This window comes from Zonotrichia albicollis, chromosome 2, assembly GCF_047830755.1.
Source record: "Zonotrichia albicollis isolate bZonAlb1 chromosome 2, bZonAlb1.hap1, whole genome shotgun sequence".
Classification (NCBI taxonomy): Eukaryota; Metazoa; Chordata; class Aves; order Passeriformes; family Passerellidae; genus Zonotrichia; species Zonotrichia albicollis.
The window spans coordinates 60,086,932-60,101,613 of record NC_133820.1 but is presented as its reverse complement, the minus strand read 5'-3'; the positions used below and the strand labels follow the sequence as shown (position 1 = coordinate 60,101,613).

Below are 14,682 nucleotides of genomic sequence, written 5' to 3'. Positions count from 1 at the left end.
ACAATGTTATGTAAAGTCATTGATGTCATTGCATGGTGGCTGATAAAACAGGTGGGATGGGAGATCTGAGACTGATGTGCAAGACATCCATCCTTGTACACCCTGCTGCTGGGGTGGTGTTGGACTGCTCAGGATCATTGCATGGTATGTTGTTGAATGCTTTAGGGACAGCCTTTTAAAAATCTGGCAAGTCAGCTTTGCCATGGAGTCTTCTATGCCTGAAGAATCTTTTCAGTCTGTTATTTTAAATTATGCATGCCCCAAAGCAAGTATAAGTCATAAAATCAGAAAATACCAGGGTGGAAGGGACCTCAAGGATCATCTTGTCCAACATTTCTTGACAAAAGCACAGGCTAGACAAGATGGTGCAGCACCTTCTCCAGATGCTTTTTGAAAGTGTCCAGCATTTGGGAATCCATCATGTCCCTGGGGACATTATTCCAAGGGCTGAGTGTTCTCATTGTGAAGAACATTCCTTTTTTGTCCAATCAGAATCTTCACAGAGATTGTATCCATAAGCCCTCCTGTTTTCCTCATGTGTCTCCTTGTAGAATAGGAGTCTCCACCTTTCTAGCTACCCTCTAAATACTGGAACATGTTGATAAAGTCTCCCGTAAGCCTTTCCTCAAGGCTGAACAAACCCAGTTCTCTCAGCCTCTCCTCATATGGCAGACTTTGCACTCCTTTGATCATCTTTCCCCTCTCTGGGCCTTCTCCCATTTCTCCACATCTCTTTTGAATGCTTCTAAGTGTGTCCATTACATAGGGAGATGAACAGCTCATAAATTCAGATGTTGCTCTGTTTCATGTTCAGTCAAATAGACTTTGATGGTTTTAATGTAGCAGCACAAAGGCATTTTGAGTTTTGTGAATGTGAAAAGGAATATTAATTCCAACTTTATCCCTGAAAAGTTCAATGAAAAAACCAGGGAAGAGCCTTTCACATGTTTCACTGTGTTCTTTTCCTACCTTGGTAAGAGCTGCTTCTCTTTTTCCTTTACAAAGAATGTAGTAGCTGAAAGGAAACTTTCTTCATGTGAAAGAGAAGAACGAAAATGAGAAAATGAGTTTAGAAGATCATCAGCAGAAATATTTCATGGGGTTCACAGAGGGTCTCTTTGTACAAAAATGGGAGAACTACAGATATGAACCAAGTCCCTGAATGAGGCAATAGTTTGTTTGAAATGGCATGCCAGTAAAATTCTTTTTGTTTTTCCTCTCACCTCTTCCACATTTCTGAAGAGGGTGTAGAAAAAGCCCATCAGGAAAGTTCATAAATGTTAAAACCTTTATGATTGTCAGCGACTTAGAGATTATTGGTTAAAGGCATTAAATAAGTGGGTTATACAGTGACTGTATTGTGGGCAGTATGTTGTTCTGCTGCACCTTACAAAGTTAAAATGTCATGAGTTGAAAATGTGTTTCCTCATATTTATGCACAACATAGACCAGCACAATTGCTCAGCTAAACAAACAGGACATTTTCAATTATAAGGTGCCATTACCTTTGTGTGTTCTTGTCATTTATGAAATCAGTGGGTGGTTAATTAAATTGCTCCTTTGGACTCTCCTGAAGGCTGTGTATTAATTATATTTTAGTGGTGGTGTGCACATTTCTCAACTTTTTAATGAGGGTAAAAGTTGTTTACCTCTTCTTTTGTGAATGATTTTTTTTTTAGGTTGGTATAATATGGGGTTTTGTGGTAGGTTTTTTTCTTTCTTTCCCATAGATCTCATTATTCAGCTGCTCTTTGCAGTCATGTGGCATGCCTTAGTTTAAATGAAATCTTAAAATGTTAAATTTCATGTTGCAAAGCACTACTAAAGCTGCAGAGTCTGTGTATTAAACTCCACGTCGTTGGAGGGAGCAGGTTGAGCACACGGGAGAACAGGCTCCCTTCAGCCACTCAGGTCTTTTGAAAGCAGTTCTGGGGCTCACAGCCAGAATTCTTGTTCAGCACGTTGGCTGAGCAGGCAGATTTCGGCTGTCCTCCTCCTTTCCTCCGTAGAAGGAGCAGCACCGATGCTTGTGAGTGCGGAGGGAGGCTTGTGGTGGCAGTGCTGGGTTGGGGAGCAGCTGTTGTGTGGCAGGGTAAGGGCTGTGCTTACACCCCCTTCCTTTGCTGTGTGGTGTTTCTCCATGCTGTTCCATACAGCTGAGATCCTCGTGGTAAAAATCGTTCTGTCCTAGCAAATGCCATTTCCAGCTATGGCTTTAATCAATGACACGTGTGCTGAAGGAAGCCCATGTAGGTGTAGTGCTGGTGTGCTCACAGAGGAACGCAGTACTGGGATTGGTTTGTGTTGGTTGGTTCTTCAGCTGAAATGAGGCATTACAACTAGATGTAAAAACCCAAAGAAAACACTGCTAACCTAGCAGAAGTTATTTTAATGCTGTTGGAAATGTCTCTAGCAGAGGTCAAAAGGTTTTTTTTAGTGCTATGCCTTTGAAATACCATCACAGGTTTTATCTCATGGGAAGGAGCAGAATGGGTCTCACTTCTGACTGGACAATTTATTTAACTGGTCTGATGGTCTCACCAGGGGTGATGTCTCATCTAGGCCATGCAGCTCTTCCATGAAGCAGAACGACATCAGTCCTCTTCATTATGCTGTTTATCCAAGCCTGTTTGTTTAAAGCCACACCAAGCCAAGAAGAGGCAGGAAAAACAGATTTGTTGCTTTTTCATAGGGATGATTTACTTTGCCGTGATATTTTCTCAAGTGGAGGATATTATAAAGGCCACCCTGAAGTCTTCTGAAGTATCCACTGAGACCTCAAACTGAACCCTTTGCTGCTGGAGAATGCTCTTCTACTGCTCACTTATCGTATTGTTTGTAGATTTGGAGGGTTTTTTTCATCTACTTCATGGAACTAAGTGAAGGAAGAGGACAGTCTTTAGGGATATGGTGGTTATTACATTTAGCTGGTTGTTGACTCTCCTGTGTGTAATTTGTGTTATGTCCAATATAAGGGAAAAATAATACTAAAGTATTCAATTTGTAAGTGGAGTTACTAGACTTTATAAAAGCTGCTGTGGAAGATAGTTGTAGTTTGTGGCTCTGCAAATAAGCATGGTTTTATAGTATTCAAAAAGCCAGAAACTTAGTTAATTTGAAAGAAAACCATAATAATATTTCCCCTCCTTTTTTAATCGACAAAAGTAAAGCAATTTCAGGGTGTAAAACAGACTTTCTGTGTTGAGTACACCTCTAGTATTGAGATACTAAATTATATATGGAAATTGAGACTTTGTCAGAAAGTACATGCAGTTTTGAAAACAGTCTCAGTATTCCACTTTAAATTTTTTCTTTAAAAAAGCAAAATTTTCTGAAATAGAGGAGTGGAAGAAAGAAGGATGTTACGTAATCTACTTGGTTGTTTTTCTTGCAAACATTCTGTTGCTTTACATAATATTTATAGCATATAGAACGACAGGGACTGGAAATGTCCCGTGTGTGTTGTAAAGCCACTGTACACACAGAGTTACTGTAAGGATTCCCTCACAGGTCATCCCTGTGTTCTGTGGGGTGTGCTTGCAAAACTGTGAGGTGCTACGGGGAGTAGCAAGGTTTCATTATGCATTCACAAGAAATGGCTGGCAACATTTTAGCCTGCAGTTAATTTTAATGTTGAGTTTAGGTTTTGAAAAGGACACGGTGTGAGAGTGCGCCTGCAGTTCTTCTACACTGGCTCCTGCTCCGGTTAGTGTTTGCTGAGCCACGGCTGTTAGGGCTTCACTCATGTTTGTGTGAGGATAAGTGATTAATTTACTGCTTTAAGGAAATCAAACCCTGAGAGCTGCTTAGTGGCTTTAGGAGGAACTCGTCCTGTTTTAATTACCCATTGGTGAATTAATTTGTGTATACCAGCATGCCGACAGCCTTTTTCTTCGGAGTTCCCTGTTACCGGGTGATATCCCCTCCTCCAGGAGATCAACAGTATATTCTTCTTTTCCTGTTGGCAGGTGTTCTGTGTTGCCTCCTCTGGGATGGAAGGCTAAGAAATGTAGACTAAAAGGATGATGAAGGGAAGGGGCTGTCGTGCTCTGTGTTGCAGGTTTTGTAACAGATCCTGGGTTCTGGCTGCCAGGGAATTGTACCAGGGTGTTTCCAAGGCTCTGCTCGGCATTTTAAGGATGCTCCTCTTCAGAGGCTGGGTGCCGAGTCCTTAACTGCAGGTTAGACCCTGTGGTGAGAATGACAAACAAGAAATGAGGGGGATGCTTTTGATTTGGTTTGTTTTAAATGCATAGGCTATTCATACATGAAGTGGAAAGTGAGTCTCTTTTAAATTAGCTGGTTTGTGCTTTTTGATTATTTTTTAAAAATTTCTTTTTCCTAGGCTTTTTCCTAAATTATGTGGTTCTCTGGTATGTTTTGTTTTTTGTTTTTTTAACAGGGTGGTGCTTTGCAAAATGCTGCGGTCGGGAATCTAGATTTCACTTGACTAAATACAAAAGCACTTTCTGGTGATTTGTATATATGTGTGTGAATTTTTTAAGATTAAAAAAAATTATGGTGCAGTTTTAAAATTCAGTTTTAGATACACATTTCATGCATTACGTGAGATAATACAAAGATAAAGAGTATTTTTGTAGTCAGAATGTGAGAAGAAGTGAAATAAAATGAAACATTTATGCAGATACAAGCAGAGGTCTATGTACCTTCTGCCTGAAATTAAACCAACGTCCTCCTTTCTCATGGCTATTTGTATTATTTATAATTGCATGAGATGTGTATCGAGAGGGTGCCTGGGAAATAAGCTCTTAAATGTGAAAGCTCTTTGGTCTCCTAGGATACGTATGTAGTAATAGTTGTACGGTTATCCATAAGGTTTTCCATTGGGCTTCCTAGAAACCCTGTAAACTTCCAGGTAGCCTTTATTAACCACCTTGCAAAAAAAGGTTGCTCATTTTTTTAGGCACCGTGCATAGCATGCAAACTTTAAGTAACACAAGTCCTTTGATTAAGACTTTTTTAAAAATGAGGAAGGGATGACATGCTTCTGGAAAACAGAATGAGAAACTAAAGATCATTCAGACATTTGCTCCTTCTATTTTCACTAAATCTGTTTGCCTTCAGGGTTTGTTGATGTATACGAATTTTGGAAAAACTTCACTTAATGTTTTCAAGTGGAAATGTTTGTCTGAAAGAATAACTGTCATTTTGCTGTTTTTTCAGGATTTGAGGAGGGGAAGTAGGGGAAGAGAAAAATGGGGGAGCAATTAGGGTGTCAGGTCTGGCTGTCAAGCATTGTTTTTTTCTAAGTGAAGATTGGAAATTGTTGGAGAGGTTCAGTCATTTTGTTGGTGATTTTTCCTACTCCAAGCACACTGTGTATAAATGTTAAACCTAATTATTTGAGATAAGGTTTTATAGCAACTTCATTGCGCACTTTGGCCCCCAGTTTTCCACTAACTAGGAATCTCTAAGCCAAAGCACCCCCTTGGTTGCATTTGAAAGTTTGAAGGGAGTCAGGAGGCCAGTGGAAAACAGGGGTCACCAGCCAGCCAGAGCCTCAGCAGATGTGCTGTTCTCCAAATCTGTCATCTAGAAAAAACCCACACCTTTTATTATATATAGGAAAGCTGCAGTGATTTATTTTCATGTACTCAGTGGAGAAACAAAAAGAGTCTTTGTAAACCCTTTCTGGTTTAGATTTCATTTAGTAATAAGGTTTGGCTAAAGCTGAAGCAATAGAACATGGTTTAACAGCAAAGTATCAGTTCAGAATTTAACTTTATTGAAACTTAATATTCAGTTAAACTGGTCTGTGTGGACAAGCACTAAATCTGAGTTCATACATTTCTAGTCCTGAAGTTTACAAAGGGAAATGTATGCAAATTACTCCCTTTAGCCAATGTATGGTATATTATTGTAGTAGCTTTCCAGTGTAACTTCTTGGTTCCATGAGCAGTTTTATCTTTTCCATCTTAAAATTCTTCAGCTAGCATGGCCTTTACACAACTCTGTCATCCCTGTATCTTTTATTTACAGTGTCATGTTGCCTGGGATATTGTCTATTATCTTATCCCATATGACTGATATTAAAAGTCAGTGTTGCTTGTAGTTGAGTCTCCTGCTCTTAAAGCAAGTTGTCTCCTTTGAATGAAACTCTCATCATGTTCTTGCCTGGATTTCTGGTTTTCAGACTGCACACAGAAAGGACAGGATAAAGGCTTTTAATTACTGCATTTGGCCTCCTCTTGGTTCATCAAATTGAAATTACTAGTTTTTTCACTCTGAAAATCAGTGGAAATCAAGGCTGTTCTCTTACTGCAGTGTTAAACAGTTCTTCACTGATGTGTGCAAAGTTTGGTTTCTGACCCAAATGCCTGAGTCTAGGTGGAAACTGGTAACTGTAGAGCAAACTATTGTTGCTCTGCACTAGACCCTGTTCCTCTGAGTCACTGCACCACTCTGAGCTTGATGGTAAGTTTGAGTTACTTCTTAAAAGCTCTGGATTTTACCAACAGGAAGTTTGCAGATGAACTGAGTAACTCATTGAATCCTTGTTGCTGCTGATAGGAACAAAAAAGCTTGGAAGTCTGCTGTTTCCAGATACCCAGTTGCATGCTAGGCCTGTTGTGTGAAGATATCCTGGCCTTATGAACACAGCAGCTACTGCTCCCGCCTCTGTATGAAGGGTAGGCAGGTGTCTACCGCCCCTCTGGTCCTTGTGTTGCATTTCTGGCATCCTGCAGTCTTTGTGCACAGCACTGCTCCCTTTTTGAGGAAAAGAAATATGTCCCATGGGAATGTGCATCCTTATCTTGGAGACACCGTAATACTTTGGGATCAGTTGCACAGCTCCCAGTGGAGCGGGAGTGCTGTCTGGGGTGGTTTCTAGCTTTTGGACAATGTGCAATGAAAAAAAAAAGTTATAAAGTTTAAAAAAAAGTTTCATGTAAGTATCTGGCATAAAACATGTGAATGTGTTTAGTATGAGTTGGGAGTTTAAAAAAAAAGTATGGAAATAAAAGGTGGTTTGAATTTTTTATGTCTGTGAACCTAGCCTAACTTGTTGAGAAGTGCTTGGTTTGGGAAAATGAGAATTGTGGTTAGGGAGTGCAAAGAAGATGGATACTCCAGAGGGTGAGTCGTCTGCCTTTTAAAGACCTTTTTCCAAAAGCACTGCTAATGAAGTAATATCCTTCAAAGCAAGACTGGTATTTTAAAAGCTAGCTCTTAAGGGTTGAATGCATAGAATAAATGAGGAAGCAAAAATTGTATCATCCCCCACAGATGCAAAATTTCAGCCTGCTGAGAAGAGATTGGACAGGGAGGAGGAGGAGAAGGTTGGCTCCTTCCCGATGTAGCATGTTTTTGTCAGTCTCTGTTGCTGCATCCATTTTGACTGTGGGTACAGAAGAGTGGTGCCTGAAGTTAGGAATCTGAACTCTTCAGCACACTACTCCTTTACCGCTGTCTTCCCAAAGCGTGGGGACTTGGAATTCTTTGCTGATGTGAGTAAATGTCTTGTATGTATTGTACAAATTCATTGTTAACTATCTTAAGTGATTTGCATTTTTCTTTCATATTTTCATGTCTTTGGTTTTTTTAACAACTTGGGGTTTGTCTGCCAGATGAGTGTAGCAGTTGGAGTCCTGATGCCTCCCCACCCTAGCAAACTTCTGAGCTTTGCCCCTGTTTGCTTGTAGCCTTCTGTGAGGACTTAACTCTCTTTTATTGAGCAATTTTCTTCTAGTTTATTTCTTGATTTATAGTTCTATTAATTTATCTCTTCTGTATAATCTCTGCATATGGCTATAAGTTTGATGTTTTACGTAGATGCTGCCAGTTACTTGTTTTTAGTGTCATTTTTTTCTTTATAGTTTTTTTTTTTTGCTACTCACTTAGAAGATAATTATTTTAATTTTTTACCTTTCTTTAGGAATATTACCTTTTCGTAAAGAGAACAAGACTACTGAGGAAAATGGTACAGAAATGCTGTAACAGCAGCTCAGCTTTCCCTCATCCACGTTATTCATTCTGCAGAGGGGAGTTAGGAGATTGCTGTTTAACATTTAGCCCCTGTCACTCGTGTGAGAATACATAGCAGGGCCTGCTGGCCTGCTGTGTGTGTGCTGCTATGCAGCTTTGCTAAGATTTCTCACTTGAATCTTAAAGAACGGATTCTCAATAGTGTTACAACTGAGGTAGTTTCTTTCTGAGGGCACTAACAGGAGTCAGAAAATGTGCTAAAGCAGCCAAACTTTGCACCTCAGGCAGGTAAAGAGATGCACCCTAGAAGCTTCCCTATGTAATAGCTAGTGAAATTCTATTTTTTAACGTGTGTGTGTGTATAGATATATATATATGACATGCAATCAGCCAAGCTAATAGGGAATGTGAAACAAAAAGCTGGCAAACATGGTTAGGGAGTAGAGAAGTGTTTTTAGAAAAAATGTCTGTTTTTTTCATTCAATAACTGTTGTCTCTACTCTTTCTTGGTGGCTGTGTAATTACAGGGGGTGAAGTGGAGACTATGATTCCTACAGCAGGATTAAAACAAATGCAGTCTTTGCTTCTGTATTACTTGTGTCTGTCAAATATGTATAACCAGACTGGATTTTACATAGTCAACTCAATGTCCACTTCCTTTTCTGAATCCTGTCTGGAGGCCTCAGATCAAGCAGTAGTCTACTCTTTATGTAAAGGCCTGTTTACATACAAAGTATTTAAATGGGCTTTATTTAAGATAATATTTGTATATATTAAGACTACAACTTCTAGATCTAACATGTTCTTATTATGTAAATTTTGCTGATGTGTGGAGCCATTTATTTTCAGTATCTGTACAGAGTACATCTGTTGCAGTATGACAGGTAGCCTAATTGGAAGGTCTCAGTGTAAAGGTTTTAATTTATGAAAAGCATCCTACGAAATAATATGAGAGTATTTTGCACAAGTCATGTTCTGCCTTTTTTATGTCCCCAAAGCTGGGTCAGGCCTCTGGCTCTGAAAAGAATCTTTTTACACAAATCAGAAGGAAAGTTTCTCCTGGAAATTAACTGGAAATCAAGTTATGTACAGCAGCAAAGTGAAACGTCTTCAGCAGACTTAATAGGGAGAGGCACAGCCATCATCCTGAAGTGTTAAGAATCAAATTGTCCTTTTTGTGGAGTTAATTCAAGTGTCGGCTAGTGCATGGCATCCTAACATAATTCCCAGGCACGAGTAGAGACTGCTCAGCCAGGGCGGTGAGTCAGTCACCTGCTTGCCAGGGGGTGGCCAGTGCCAGCCCAGCTTTCCCTGATCCTGACTGTGCTGGGCTGCAGACCAAGTGGGGCAGTTGTGGTGGTGAGTGGGTTGCTCTGCAGGCAATACCCCTGCTCATGGGCAAGTCGTAATTAGGCCTGTGTGTCGGTAGCCTGAGTTAAATACTCTCGACTATGGGCTCAAGAAGGCTCTTATTTTCCTCTTTCCTTTGAGAGTTCTGATGTGGTGATACTTGTTTTATTTCATTAGGGAGAAAATAAGCAGTCTCTAGGCAGGGCAGACTGGTTTAAGGAGTTGCCTTAGCTCACCAAGTGATGTTCCTTAGCTGCTGGCGTTTGGCAGGTCGAGGCTGAAAAGTGAAGCTGCAAGCTCCAGACCAAGTCTAGACCATTCTCTGTGCTCTTTCTGCTGAACTTTTAAGTTTCTTTCTCTGGCCATGGGTTGTCATGGGTTCCTTGCAGGCCATGGGCACTCACTCCTGCAGAGGACTCTGCCTCCTTTCCTGCGGGAGGAGGACAGTGTGTAGCTTATCATTTATCTGAGCTGTCTCTAAACCATGTTGTCTTGGCTCTGTCTTGCACAGATCTTAGAAATGCTTGTTTTCAAAGAGATCGGAGGTTTTTGTTAGCTTAGGAGGTAGCTTCATTTTTTCACCCTATGTCTAAGCTAAAAAACTGCTTAGTAACAGCATAGTTTACCTTTGAAAATAGCTTTCCCCATCACTCAAGTTGTGATTGATGGGGGAAACCAGCTGTAACCAGTTACGCAAGGTGGCATATGCCTGAAGGAAGAGATGGGATGGTGTTTCTCTCTGAAAATAGTTAAGTCCTACAATTTAACTATTCAGAAAGTTCTTTTATTCTTTCCACCCCTCCACCTCCAGCTTCTCTCTGTCATCAAAGCCGTTTCATGATTAATCCCAGTGCTGTCTCCTTGAATTTCCTCCGTGCACACCCGTAGGGATGGGGGCTGGTTATAAAGAAGTGCGGGAAAAGGGAGCATAGCTCTTGGATTCCTTTATTTCCTTTGAATCGCTACTGCTCCTTAAAATTTGAATTAATCAAATCAAATTCTCTCTGTACATATCCAGGAATGAGCTACGTTTAATCTAGTTAAGTGTATTCTGTTCATCCACAAAAGTCCCTGTTTCAGGGCAAAGTGCATAGGGGAGGGCTTTCCAGAAGGTTTAGCATCTTGATGGACAGCTTTCTGCTGCCTTCATCTCTCCCAGCAGAAAGGGTGGCACATATGGCAAGGGCTGGTGGACAGATTGCGCGGCAGAAAATATCCATGGCGGATAAGCAAATGTTTTACTCTTTCTTGCTCTTCTCCTCTGCTCCATCAGTGAGAAGAAAGCCTCACTAATTGTCTCCTTGTCTTTTTGACTGTTGGGGTACTTTTTTCACTTCCACTGGATATAAAGGCCCACCTGTTAGAGCAGCAGTAATTAAATACTGCTTTCCTTATTCTTTTTATGCTAGGAAGGAAATTTGTCTTCAGGTCTCCTGGCAGGTAAGTCTGTGTTTTTTCACTTCTATTTAATTATGTTTCTTTCTATTTACTTCTTCACTGCTGCAAAAATCCAGAAACAAGTTTAGGTACTTGTAAGGTTCTTCTAGGTTTTTTTAATGCACTTAGGCCTAAAACCTGCTCTATTGTTGAGAATACTGGGAGCATCCTTAACTCCCCAGGTGCTTGTCCTGTGTTGTTCCTAGCATGGGGTGATTTCTGACACAAAGCAGGGTTAGCCCCCAGAAGCAGGCACTTCACTTTCCACTTAACAGAACATTTAGTGTACGTACAGAAAATAGATCTTGCAAACTGTAAAATGAGCTCCTACCTTTTGTCTTACGAAACATGATGGCAGGGAAAGGCAATACTTGAGCAACACTTTTATAGGGTGGGTAGCAGTGCCTGCTGAAGAGACTGTGCAAGTTCAAGTTCTTTCATGGTGTTTGTGCTCCCTGCAGACCAGGACATCTGACTAGCCATCCAAACCTGGGTGGCTCTAATCTAGCTTGGCTTGTGTGTTGTATTTCCTCCTTTTTCAGCATTGCTCTTGTTCAGTAGGACTGTGCAAAATTTAGTCTGTAGATGTGTAGCTGTATCTTTGTTTGAGATTCATACTCGCCTCCTTTTCTTCTATGCCGAGATGATTTATTGGATATAGCTCTGTATTTTCTGTAAAGAATGGGTATTTCATTGTAGGAACCTCCGTAGAGTCACAGTCCTTATCTTTCCTGTCTCATTTGAGACCAATTTGACTAAAGTAAAGCTATTTTAATCTCCTGGTCCCAAAATAGAAGCCGTTCCATTTGTGCCATAGAAGATGGCTGCAGCAGGATTTTTGCCTGTTTGAGCAAAACCTTCTGCCTACTTGTTTTATCTCTGGGCAGCGAGTCCCGCTTTCATCCTGTCATCCCCTGATGTCGAGCAGCCCTGGCTTTGAGGTGCTGGTTTTGGGAGGTGGGTGTCATCCGTCATCTCTGCTAAGGATGGTCAGTCTTGTGCTGCCCCTCGGTTTCCCCATTCCAGACATGCCTTTGGTAGCTCAGATCCCCTGGAGCTCTGCAGGTGGCTGTGGGGCAGAGGGGAGCACAGGCAGTGCTCCTGTGGTCCCCCAGCCTGGCAGCGTCTCACGCCCCTGTGCAGCAGGGACCCTTAACACTGCGATGGTAATTAAAGCCCCCAGTTGCCACGGAAACGCAGCACTCCACAAATACAAACCACAACTAACAGTCCTGTTAATTTTCCCAAATGCTCCTTATTTGTCGGATTTAACCAGGGTTTCGTGTCTTGTCCTTGAAAAATGCTGGACTGTGAAAATACCCAGCTAGGGAGTGCGTGTGCACTTTTTTTTTGAGGAATTGCATATAAAAATCCTCACCTCTGGGGCAGGGAAGGACAATCATCACCTGTGACCTCTTGCCTTTGCAGTGATGGTGCCACATCAACACCTGGTGTAAGGATGACTCCTTGTCTGTGAGAGCATTCCTTTGATGGAACAAAAAGACTAGCACAGAGGCAAAAAATAATCTCTGGAGAGATGGTTTTACTGCAAGCCCAGCGTTGCCTGCTTGTGGTTCAGTGAAACAAAGTCACCATTCAGGCACAATATTATTTAGTTTGCATATAAAAATTCCAGTCATTCTGCTGAACAACTTAGAAACATGGAAGAGGTTGCTCATCAGCACAAAAAATAGGTGTGTTGGGTAATTGGCATATGGGGCTGCAGCAATAGCAGAAATTGCTGTGCCCTGTCCATCTCTTGTAGATTTTTGACTCGGAGCTGCCAGGTACCATGTTTTGTCAAAACTTTAATTTGTTTGCATTTTCAAAAGAGGAGGTGTCTAACAGGATTATTGCCTCATAAACTTGGACAGGGATTGAATCGGGGTTTGGTGTTTGAAGGCAGTGCAGCCTTTGGATATCGGTATAATTTATATGGATATTGTAAAGTCAATACATGTTGCTAGTACTACCTCACTTGTTTGCTATATGGCTTTAATATTAAAGCAGAGATTGTATCTAATGAGCTAGGTCATGCTTATTGGGAGATGGGAAATAACACTTTTCCCGTATGATGATGTTTGCTAGCTTTTTATTCTCATTATTTTTTTAATTAATTTCTTCTGTCTTTTATTCTTTCACTTAAGCTAGGGTCTGCTTTGAGAACCGTTACAAGTCATCAGCCTGATGCTGTAATTCCTGTGAAGAATACTGCACTGGGAACTAAGAACTAATGTTTAATTAATGTTATGATGTGGTTTTAAGCAATGGGTTTAACCACTGTCTAGTTTTTCTTTCCTGGGGCTTATGTCAAACACTCCTGACTGCTCAGAGATCCTGTTCACAGCCATGGCATTTGAATAAAGCAGGGGAATTTGAAAATTGAGACCCTTCTTAGCTAGCTTAGGCAATCAGGGACTATTGTCCATGGAGAACTGATTGTGGAAATCCTGTGACATTTTAAAATTAAGCCAGCCTTTCCTGAAATCCAAGATGGATGACTGCGCTGTTGTTCAGAGTTATTGATTAGTGTGTGTTAGATATTACCACTCAAGGTCAAATCTGCCAGGCCAGGACTGCCGGAATTTAGGGTCACATGAAATCGTCTGAATAGCTGTTACAATTTTTTCCATATGCTCCCTTGCCACACTGGAGAGGAATAATGAAGGATTATATACTGAGGTGTGCCTGTGATTCCTGAAGCAAAATTTTGGGATCTCATCTCCTCTGAGATGAAGAGAAGAAGCAACTAATACCCAGTGGCCTTTAATCAAAGGGAAAATACAGGTGGACAGTTTTTCACTTGCTGCTGGTTTAGATTACACAGAAGAAATTAATCATTGATTCAGTGGTTAGATAGATCTCAGTGCAAATGCATCGCCCTGGTTAGAGAGTTCTGGTTAGAGGTGCAGAACTGAGATTTGCATCCCAGCCATTTTGGGATACAGAGACAATAGAGTCCTCCAAAGGAACAGAGGTGTCATTCATCTCAGGGTGTTCTTTTGACATTTGTTTTTGCTTGAGAAAATTGCATAGGCAGTTGTAAACAAAATAAAAAATTGTGATGTATTAAAGGTCATTTTAAAATAAGAGATTAATTGTTAAGATGGATATTTTGCATAGTTGCTTACTTCTGGGGTATACTTGGGTTTTAGGTAAAATTTTGAACAGTCAGTTAATGGGCTGTAAATCTTTAGGATTTTAATAAGATAATTTAGAAATAGATTGCTTAAATCTCTGAGAGCATTAATTGCAAAATACATGTTTCCATTAACTTCAAACTGGAACTAGTGTTAACTATTTGTGACTTATGTAAAGACAACTACAGCTGAAAGGTTAACTTACTGCTAGTTCCAGTTTGCTTGTGATTTTCTTTTTTTTTTAATACCACGCATTCAGACAGAAGGAATAATATTATGAAATCTGATGTAGGTATAAAGCCTGACATCTAATGCTTTTGTAAAAATGTGTTGAGCTTCTCCAGAGAATGTTCATTGCATCAATAAATCAGAACAAGAGGAGACCTAAGGATAAGACTGTCCTTTTCAGTCTAAAATCACTCTTGTGCCAACTCCACTTAAAAAACTAAAATAAAAATTTGCACATAAAATTTGCAGTTGGGTGTCCAGTCTTGCCCAGTTCCCAAGTGGATTGTAATTTAAAACTGAAAGCAGGGCAGCACCTGCACTATTTGACTGTTTTAATGAAGTCCTGGGAAAATTATTTTCTAGGGAATTATATGACTTGAATAACAGGCCTGGCTGGCTCTTTTACCCACTTCATATTTTTTATAATTCTGGTTATTTTTCCTGTTTGCAGCTTTCCTGGGCTGTTATCATCCTGTGGAGCTGGTGATCTACTGTGATAGGAGACAGAGAAAATAATATAAGGGATGCAGAAAGAGGGTTGAAGTAGGGTATTATAAATGGCAGAGCTCTGGTATTGTGG

General features: G+C 40.5%; 1 protein-coding gene across 3 annotated transcripts in view; it reads left to right on the top strand.

Annotated features, from left to right (window-relative positions):
- The window catches only part of LNX2 (ligand of numb-protein X 2), a 59,644-nt gene that overhangs the window by 14,417 nt on the left and 30,545 nt on the right, over positions 1-14,682 (top strand). Inside the window, exon 1 of one of the 3 annotated variants that reach the window (XM_074535269.1) lies at positions 3,988-4,181. The exons of 1 other annotated variant lie outside the window; for it this stretch is intronic. The gene's annotated coding sequence lies outside the window, so the exon portion shown is untranslated. Of the gene's footprint in view, positions 1-3,987; positions 4,182-7,314; positions 7,470-14,682 lie in introns of those variants that run through there. One more of the 3 variants, XM_005482495.4, reaches the window with a different exon arrangement.